Here is a 10000-nt window from a genome sequence, read left to right as displayed (position 1 = left end):
GATATTAACTAATCATCAGTCTGGTTTTACAAAATTATTTAAGCCGAACCTTTACCTTAGCATTTCTATTGTAATTTTGATTTTGGTGCATCGTTGTCGAGATCAGTATCGAAAGAGTCGACTTAGGACAAGTTTGTTTCCGTTAAGGTTATCAGACATTGCCTAAAAGTTTTTTTTAAATAAAATTCTTGTTTTTTAAATTATTTTATGCTTTCACGGCATAGTCGTTTAAAGGCGGATAATTATATTCTACACTCACGTGCCTGTGCATCTACCTTAGATGTAATATATTCTAAAAAAAATATATTCTACAAAACGCTAATGACAGCGGCTTAGTCAGAGTCTTCTGATTACCAATCATTACTGAATAAAAGTAAACATCAGAAAATATATTAGGAAGATCGGCATTTAAATAACAATACAAGGATTCATGAATTACTAACTTACCAGTCACCGCCGCTGCGACCTGCGACCAAACAATTCAAATCCCAGAAACGATGCCCCTTTCTTTATCATGTTTGTCTCTGTTTTATTTCCTATTTCTTTCATTGTTAAACAGTAAAACAGGAGCCCAGCCCTACTCACGTGTCATAGTTTCTGGTAAATCGTAATCCGGACTCATTCATGAATATTCGCTGATGCAAACCCACCCAAAGCTAAGCGTTGATACGTTATACAAAAAAAAAAAAAAAAAAAAAAAAAAAAAAAAAAATAGAACAGAAAAACGGTGATGACAGACGATAATGGGTGCTTATGCTGACCGTCGGGCTTCATTATTCGATTATCATATATTCTTTTACCCCTTGCCGACGGGCATGGAATGTACGTACATGGCATGTACGTACATACCATACCCACTGTGAGTTTACTTGTTTATTTTTTTTTACACATAGATAGCTATACTTGTACTAAGTCACCAATGAGCCAATTACGAGTACTGCCAATCTCGCCCGTTTACCTTTTTCCATGATTTACGAAAATATTTTACGTTATCTTATTTTGCTGTTACTAATGTTTATACCATTATAGTAATAATAATATCTATAATAAAAATAACACCATCGATATTCATAGCACTAGTAAAAATTACGTTTTTCCCTTCAATTCAAGGAAAGGTGAAATCAGGTAAAGTCACAAGGTCTACTTATTGACTCCTTTGTGTTTAAGCACTAGCAGACCCATCTATGTGCAGAGACATTTCATAGAAATATAAAACATGAGCACAGCATTTTCCCCGGCGACAGTGGGTTAATATCGAAATATTCAAGAAAATTCTTGGCTGTTCTGTCAATATCCTGCAACCTCTTGGCGGAGTTTCACAGGGAAATACGTAAAAATGACTTTCTATGGGTAATTCTCTAAATAACATGGGTTATTTCGTGATTCCGACCGTCTCCCCGATATATAACGTGTCTGTCGGGGAGGTGCGCACATACAAACATCACTCTTGGAGGTTGTTTTGCCAGAAGAAAAGACGTACAGTATCACTTGGCATTCTAGAATGGCCGGCAACTTTAACTCAGTATATAGACAAACTTAAGACACGAAGATTTTGAAAGCAAAAGAACCTAACAAGGAGCAGATCATTCTTCGTTATTTTTGATACGGCGTCATGCCTTAACCTAGAATGCATGGCGATCCTCGGCCATTCACCTGAAACATACCTGATGCCTGGTTTAAAATGAAGATGAGGCAGCTGATGTAAAAGGTTATTTATGACTCTGTCATCCAAATACTCATTTATATTTTGTATCAACTTTTATGTAATACAAATTTGCGTAAATCTTTTTGGTATTATTTTAGGAATATACAAATACACTTTATGCTTGAGCAAACCATTGGCTGTCACAGTGTGTGTGTGTGTGTGTGTGTGTGTGTGTGTGTGTGTGTGTGTGTGTGTGTGTGTGTGTGTGTGTGTGTGTGTGTGTGTGTGTGTGTGTGTGTGTGTGTGTGTGTGTGTGTGTGTGTGTGTGTGTGTGCATATACAATGTGTGTGTGTTGTGTGTATATAAATAAATAGATGAATATATATATATATATTTATACACATATATATTTATAAATATATACACATATTCACACACACACACACACACACACACACACACACACACACACACACACACACACACACACACACATATATATATATACATATACATATATACATCATTATATATATATTATATATATAATCTGTAATATATATGTGTGTGTGTGTGTACATATATATATATATATATTATATAATATAATATATTTATATATACACACACACACAATCTATCTATCTATCTATCTTTCTCTCTATATATGTGTATATATATGTATATATATGTATATGTATGTATGTATATATATTTATATATATATATGTGTGTGTGTGTGTATGTGTGTGTGTGTGTGTGTGTGTGTGTGTGTGTGTGTGTGTGTGTGTGTGTGTGTGTGTGTGTGTGTGTGTGTGTGTGTGTGTGGTGCGTGTGCGTGTGCGTGTGCGTGTGCGTTTGTGTGTGTTTGTGTTTGTGTGCGTTTGTGTTTATTTAATATAAGGTAAGTTTTGTACCCATTAAAACAGGTCATGTACAGGACTTCCAAAGATGCATGGGTGAAGAGCAAGTATTTTTTTTTTCATAACATAGGTGACAGAGCAAGCTACAAAAGCAGACAAAGATTAAGATAAGGTATTTTAACTTCTTATTTGATTTCAAATTTGTAACCCCCCCAATTCTTTGCCCGTTGTTGTCGTGGGTGGGCTTAGGAGGCGGAGACTGAGACCCAATGATGGGGAACTCCTCAACCTTGGGACTTAGCCATCTACTCAACTAATTTTGCATGGTCTTTTTTCCACTTATACTTTTCGTTTCAGTCCCTTCACCGATCCCTTCTACTATCCTCCTCCTAAGGTGTGAGAGCTGTGCTGAAAGGATGAAAGGCTGACTCAAGGGGACCCTAAGGGGTGGACTGTTTTTTTCTCCCCAACATACTCAAGGCTTATCATGGCCACTAATGAAGACGTAATCCCACTATTAGGGGCAATGAGGCTGGCCCCTTCATCTTATAGCCCCAATCCCGGCTCTCCTTTGACCACGGCTCCAAACACTGCAACAACTACCCCCTCCTCAATGTCTACTAGTACAGAATCCACCCTAATCAACAACCAACCCCCAGGAGACATTTCTACTCTCCCAACATGCTCAACTTCAACACCTCTACTCCCACAACCTCCTTCATCAACCACCCCATCTCCCCTTATTACTACCTTACAACCTTATTGCCCACCTCCTCATAACACTACCCCCCTCAACACTACTCCCTCCTCCACACGCCCCCGCACTTCTACTACCCCCACCTCTACAAGAATCCTAAATACTCTATTTAGCCCAGCCAAATGGGACCGTTTTTTCGTGATCCCTCCCACAGCTCCCTACTCTAAAAACACCGTTCTCTTCCAGCAATGCCTCCAAAAACAAGCAGGCAAAGTCTCTTTCCGTAGCCGACCCGACCACTCCCGTCTCGTCACAGTAACATCTGAAAACCAAGCTATAGCATTAGCAAAACTAACTGATCTATATGGTAATCCCATCCCTACAGAACCTCATCCAACCCTCAATACTTGCACCGGAACTCTCCCCAACAGATTGCCCAATCTATGACAAAGATTGGTCAGATTGTGGAGACTTACTCGCCTGTCTCACGGACTATGATGCGACATTAGTACAATGCTACTCCATTCCTCCCAGAGGAAATCGTAAGAAATCCACTAACATTGCCAAAATTACTTTCCGAAGACATGACCTTCCCTTTAATGTTTGCATAGATGGGGAATCCCTACCTGTCCGACCATACCAACCTCTTCCTCGTCAGTGCCAAAATTGTTGGCGTTTAGGACACCCAGCCAAACACTGCCATTCCAAAGCCAGATGCCCGCTGTGTGCCCAACCTGGACATACTCGATCAAACTGCTCTGCACAATCACGCACATGTGCAAACTGTGGCGGCCCCCATAATGTATTTTATAGAGGCTGGCCCACCAACAAATTTGAGTCTGAGGTAGCAACTCTCAGATTCAGACTCTACGTGAAGCCAGACAGGAGGCACGTCGACGAGGTTTTTCTCTTACCCCCTACTCCAGTAATGTCGCTCACTCTGCCACTCCCCCTACCTCCTAAGCTCCTACACCCTCTCCTAAACCTAACCCCCTCCATCTAACTTCCCCTCTTCTACCTCCTACCTTCCCCAGTCAAATTCTTTTGCCATCCTAAATCCAGACACTCCAATCTCTACTACAGCCCCAACACCTTCCCCTCTCCCTCCCTCTTACACATTCTCTAATACCAATCCCCAATTACCATTTTGTTTCTTCCCCACACTCCCTTTATGTCTTGTCCATACTAATCAACCAGAAAACACCTTATGCCATATCTCCCTTTCAAACCACTGTCCCTTGTATAGTTATTCGTATCTTTCTTCGCTGCTGGATCACAGTGATTTCAGTCTACTTCCCCCCTTCCCACCCCATTAACTTCGTTGCTTTTGAAAACCTAATTTCCCAACTTCAATCACCTTTCCTGATTTTAACTGCTGCCACACTCTTTGGGGGTGATTCTATCACCAACACCCGTGGCTGAACTCTAGAGAGCTTCCTCTCCACAGCTGATCTTATTATTCTAAATACAGATCGCCCTACACACTTTGATACATGCATGCAGTCTTTTTCATGCATTGACCTCTCTCTATGCTCCCCTTCTATTCATTTAGATTTCCACTGGTCAGTTCTAGACCACTTTCCCTATAGTGACCACTTTCCAGTTCTCATTTCTCCAACTTCATATGTACCACTTCCTAACTCCCCGCGCTAGTGCTCATCCGTTTCAGAAATTATACAATTTTTCATAACTACAGTCCTAAGAGCTGCTCGACCAAAAAGAACCTCAAGACCCTATACCTCCAAATGTGTTCCATGGTGGAATTCTGAGTGCACTAAAGCACTCCGTGTAAAACGTGCAGCCTGAAACAGTTACCACTACAAACGAGGTACCCCAAATCAACTATCAACTTTTATCTCCTTTAAAAGAGCATCTGCCTATCTTCGTCGTACAATCCAAAATAGTAAAACAAATAGCTGGCGAAATTATGTTTCCTCAATTACATCCTCTACATCTATCTCAAATGTTTGGCACCGGATCCATAAACTATCAGGCAAACATCCCCCCCATCCAGCCCCCGTCCTCCGTATTCGAGAGGCTCCTCATCTCTGATCCTCCCGAAGTTGCTAATGAACTGGGTGATTATTTCAGCCAGGTCAGTGGTTCTCACCTTTCTCCACACTTCTCTTCTATTAAAACCATCAGGGAATGTACCCCCATTATCTTCACCCTTTCCTGTGCAGAGTCCTATAATGCTCCCTTTTCTTCCTCTGAACTCAGTGCTGCCCTAAAATCGTGGAGGCCCTGACAGTATTCACTACCGTATGCTCCGACAACTCCCATCTTCCTCCTTATCCTTCCTATTAACAATTTACAACCACATATGGACATCACGAAATTTTCCTTCTCATTGGCGAGAAGCTCTTATCCTCCTCTTCCTGAAACCCAAAAAATGGGGTACCCTCCCTCAAGACTATCGCACTAACTAGCTGCTTATGCAAACTACTAGAGCGAATGGTTAACTTCCGCTTAATGTGGTATCTTGAATCCCACAATCTTATCTCTCCTTCCCAGTTTGGTTTTCGCCGTGCCCGAAGCACAGCTGACCCCCTTGCTCATTTTCAGACATATATAACATCCGCATTTGCATGCCATGAATCCATACTAGCTATGTTTTTTGACCTAGAAAAATCATATGATACGACATGGAGGTACCATATTCTCCAACAATTGTCCTCTCTAGGCATATGGGGAAACATGGGTGTCTTCATAAAGTCTTTCCTCTCCCAATGCACTTTCCAGGTCAAAATTGCCTCTGCCACATCATCTTTCTTTCCTCAAATTGAAGGCGTCCCACAAGGCAGTGTGCTTAGTACCACCCTTATTCCTTCTTGCTGTAAATGACAATGCCTCAGTTCTACCACCATGAGCCCAGTCATCACTCTATGTTGATGATTTAACCATCTATGCCTCTGGCACATCCATACCAAATCTCTACCAATTTCTTCAATCTGCAATATCATCAATATCCTCCTAGGCCACAAACCACGTGTAGGTCCTCTTCCTTCACTCTTCTTATATGACACTCCACTCCAACACCATTCCTCTGGTAAATTCCTAGGTGTCATTTTTGACTCCAAACTATCCTGGCAAGACCATATTCTTTACATCAAAGAAAAAGCTCGCTGCCATCTCCGAATTTTACAAACCCTATCCCATTTATCCTGGGGCTCAGATCAAAAAACTCTCCTTCATCTTCATGTCACTTAATGTGGTATCTTGAATCCCACAATCTTATCTCTCCTTCCCAGTTTGGTTTTTGCCGTGCCCTTGTTTGTAAGATCCAGAGCTGGTTGTTCTACCTGTCCACACGTCATAAAACAACTAAATTTTGCTGGGTGCCCAGCCATGTTGGAATCCCCGGCAATGAACAAGCAGATACTCTAGCACGCTACGCTGCTAGACTTTCTTGTATAATCAATGGCAATCTTTTTGGTCAAGTCTCCACACTAATAAATTACATACTGTAAAACTATCAATCTCCTCCTGGTCAGCTCCATTCCATCGGTACAGACGTTGGGAGACGGCTCTCGCCTGCTTACGCATTGGCCACACCTGTCTAACACACTCCTATCTGATGTCACAATCCGATCCACCCCTATGTTCCTCTTTCAGTCTCACACATTCTACTGTCATGCCCACATTTTGAAGCAGCCCGTACCTCTACTTTCCCCCACCTATCTTCCCTACATAGACATCCCAACCTATCAGACATCCTTACAGAATCTCACACTTTCTGCTTTGACAACCTGTTTTCCTTCCTCAAACGCATATACATCCTTCACTTAATCTAACCCCTTTACATTACCACACCAGACACTAACCCATTCACTCACCAATTCCTTAACCCAGCTTTAACAACTAATCACTAACCCAACCACCCTTCACTAACATTAACTATAGTGCTACATGACCTTAGATGTCTAGCACATTTATTTTGCTTTTAACCATTAACCATTAACCATTCAAATTTGTAAGATATATTTTTGCCAATGTTAGGTAAAAATAGTGGTGACAGTTTTGGAAGTTTCAATTTTTTTTCTTCCCTCATTCTATAATTTGTCAAATTTAGGCCTAATTCTTTATATCTGTCAATATAGGAAGGGGAGTTTTTTTTGTTGTTGTTTTTTTAACTATCCCCAATTTAGTAAGTATTTAGGTATCTTTGCACAGATACCTAAGTACATGTGTATGGTTAACTGGGGGAAAATAAATATGGCAAACAAAATGTTATTCTTATGTTATTCTTTATTTGGCAAGAACAGCACATTGAACAATAGAGCTGAAAAGTGAAGGGACTGATGAAAATAAGCATGTAGAAAATATTACTGCTTGGATCCCAAAGTTTTGATTTACAAATATTCAATGGTTGACCTAAAGTATTTCAATATTTATTTAAGAGAGATCCTATCACAATTATATCTTTGATTTTTTTTTTTCATTGTAATTCACATGAATAACAATAACTTACATTCCCATCTTGGAAAAAATGGGCCAGAACAAAGATTTACAAATTATCAGTATACCATTTTAAGAAGAGACTTAAAATACAGCGTGATTATTACATCTCACATACTGTAAATCTAGATAACAATGGGACAAAACAAAGTAAACAGGAAATTCATACCAATGTATATTTATAGGACAAAGTTGGTTATATTCATAATTTCAGATGAAAATGGGAAAGATCTATTCTTGACAACTTTCAATACCTGATCAATAAGCCAGAGTGAGAACAATCCCCTGTTGCTGAAATGCATGTACACTATTAAGGAAAGATACTGAGAATTTTTTTAAAATTTTCTTCAGTACTAATTATAAGCTATAATGGAAAAATACAGGACTTAAGTACCAAAACCATTTTATCTGACTTAATTTGAGTAAAGTAAATCAACTTTGCACAGGCTTTCAATCAGATGCTGATGTTCATCCTTCTATCCAAAGATTACTATAAGTATGACAGTAAAAACATTATCTGCATGGATACTCTACACAATACTTGAAAGAGAAAAAGTTGAAAAAGTCCTACTTTTCTATAATGTTGATTTACAGTATAAAAAACAGATTGGCATTTGACTTACCCAGTTATATTTAAGATTAAACTGACCATCTGTCAGTTAGGTTATACAGGTTGGAACAAACAACGACCACACAACTACAGAAGATGAGTGAACAGTATTGCTGATGCGTGGAGTTTAAGTTGATAGATGCACATCAAATAACAGGAGCCTTATATATATATCAATCAATTTATCATAAAAAATACAAAAGAACTTGTGTTAAAAATGATAAAAATTTAGAGACTGAAAAATAAAGAAAGATAAATAAAGGGAGCACCAAAAAACTTATTATTTCAAAACAAATTCTGAATAAAAAATATATGTAAACATTTTTAGTAACAATATCTTTATATAAGCCAAGTTTATAACCCCATATTTTTAATAACATTCTATATGCAATAAAATAAACAACAGGCTTATTATATAACAACCCTTCCAACACTTTTTTTTCTTCTTTAAAACAAAATTTATGACAAATTTAGAACATTTACAGAAGTCCCATACAAAAGTTTTCCTGCCTATTACTTGAAAGTAAGCAACACACTCTTTACATAAAGTTCTTGCTATGATTTGCAATCAGAAAAATAGATGATATATAAAAAAGACTACCCCCTCTATATCACTGACTGAGGTGTCATGAAAATAGCTTGTAAAATGTAAACTATTATGTTTTGTCAATACCTCAAATGTGTAATCAAAATGCCACAATAGCATTATTCACACAACTGATACATAACTGCCATATGTTCTATGTTGGGGAAGATCTAATCTCCCTAATACACTTCTAAAATATCTCAAGTCATGGAAAAATAAAATACAAACAATTCTTTGGCTAAAATTAAGGCACACATCAATACTAAATATTCTGAACAAGTACTTACTATTAATACTTGAGAGTGATACAAATTATGTCAGTTGAATATCATTAGAAAAATCTCACATTTTTTTTCTCTTGAAGTCTATGAATCAACAAATCTAATTCAGTTCCACCTCCTCTAAGATTCTTTTATAAATAACATCATTATTTGCAATACGAAATGCATAAACAAATTAACACATGATAATTAAACTTTTGTCTTTACAAGAGATATGAAAACTATGACATAAGAGGTGGTATTTCTATGATATAAATTTATAATACAGGTATTTTCATGTTATGCTTGATATTAGTACTAGCAATAACATAGGAGTCAGTCATGAGAGTACTATCAGTAATGCTAAAATTATTCCTAAATCTACATCCTGAAAACCAAGAAATACATGTTTTTTTTAAGTAAAGCAAAAGTCCATATAACACAAAAACTTCTGAAAGCAAAAATATCAAAGTTGTGCAAATGTGAAATTCCTAAGAACTAACAGCTAGCATTATGGCTCTCATATAATGAAATTTAAACACTAACTGTAAAAGCAATGGCCAATATTTCTATGAGAAAATGTAGAACTAGATAGTACCTTACGTGTTTGCTTTTACTACATTGTGAAAGTTATCTGTCCACTAGCAAAAACTAAACAGAAGACAAACAAAGAACAACATAAAACAATTGTATGCATTTCCATACATATAATCTTTAGGACACATACAAAATACATTTCTGTAAATGCCTAAATATTAATTTCATACATACACATTAATACACATATATATGAATACCTAAATAATCATAAATACTAATGTCAGCTGAAGGTTTAGTTTATATTAAAATGTATAATTTACCTGCTGTCTAACCAACCTGG

The 10000-nt window shown here is 37.7% G+C and overlaps 1 protein-coding gene across 2 annotated transcripts in view; it reads right to left on the bottom strand.

Moving 5' to 3' along the window:
* Positions 1-7436: 7436 nt before the first annotated feature.
* LOC125025135 (sodium/calcium exchanger 3-like) overlaps positions 7437-10000 on the bottom strand; it is a 47784-nt gene continuing 45220 nt past the window's right edge. For both annotated transcript variants that reach the window (XM_047613087.1, XM_047613088.1), the window contains exon 14: positions 7437-10000. This exon is cut by the window's right edge and continues 1513 nt beyond it. The gene's annotated coding sequence lies outside the window, so the exon portion shown is untranslated.

The sequence above is a fragment of the Penaeus chinensis genome, chromosome 4, assembly GCF_019202785.1.
Source record: "Penaeus chinensis breed Huanghai No. 1 chromosome 4, ASM1920278v2, whole genome shotgun sequence".
Taxonomy (NCBI): Eukaryota; Metazoa; Arthropoda; class Malacostraca; order Decapoda; family Penaeidae; genus Penaeus; species Penaeus chinensis.
This window is presented reverse-complemented; position numbering and strand designations above follow the sequence as displayed.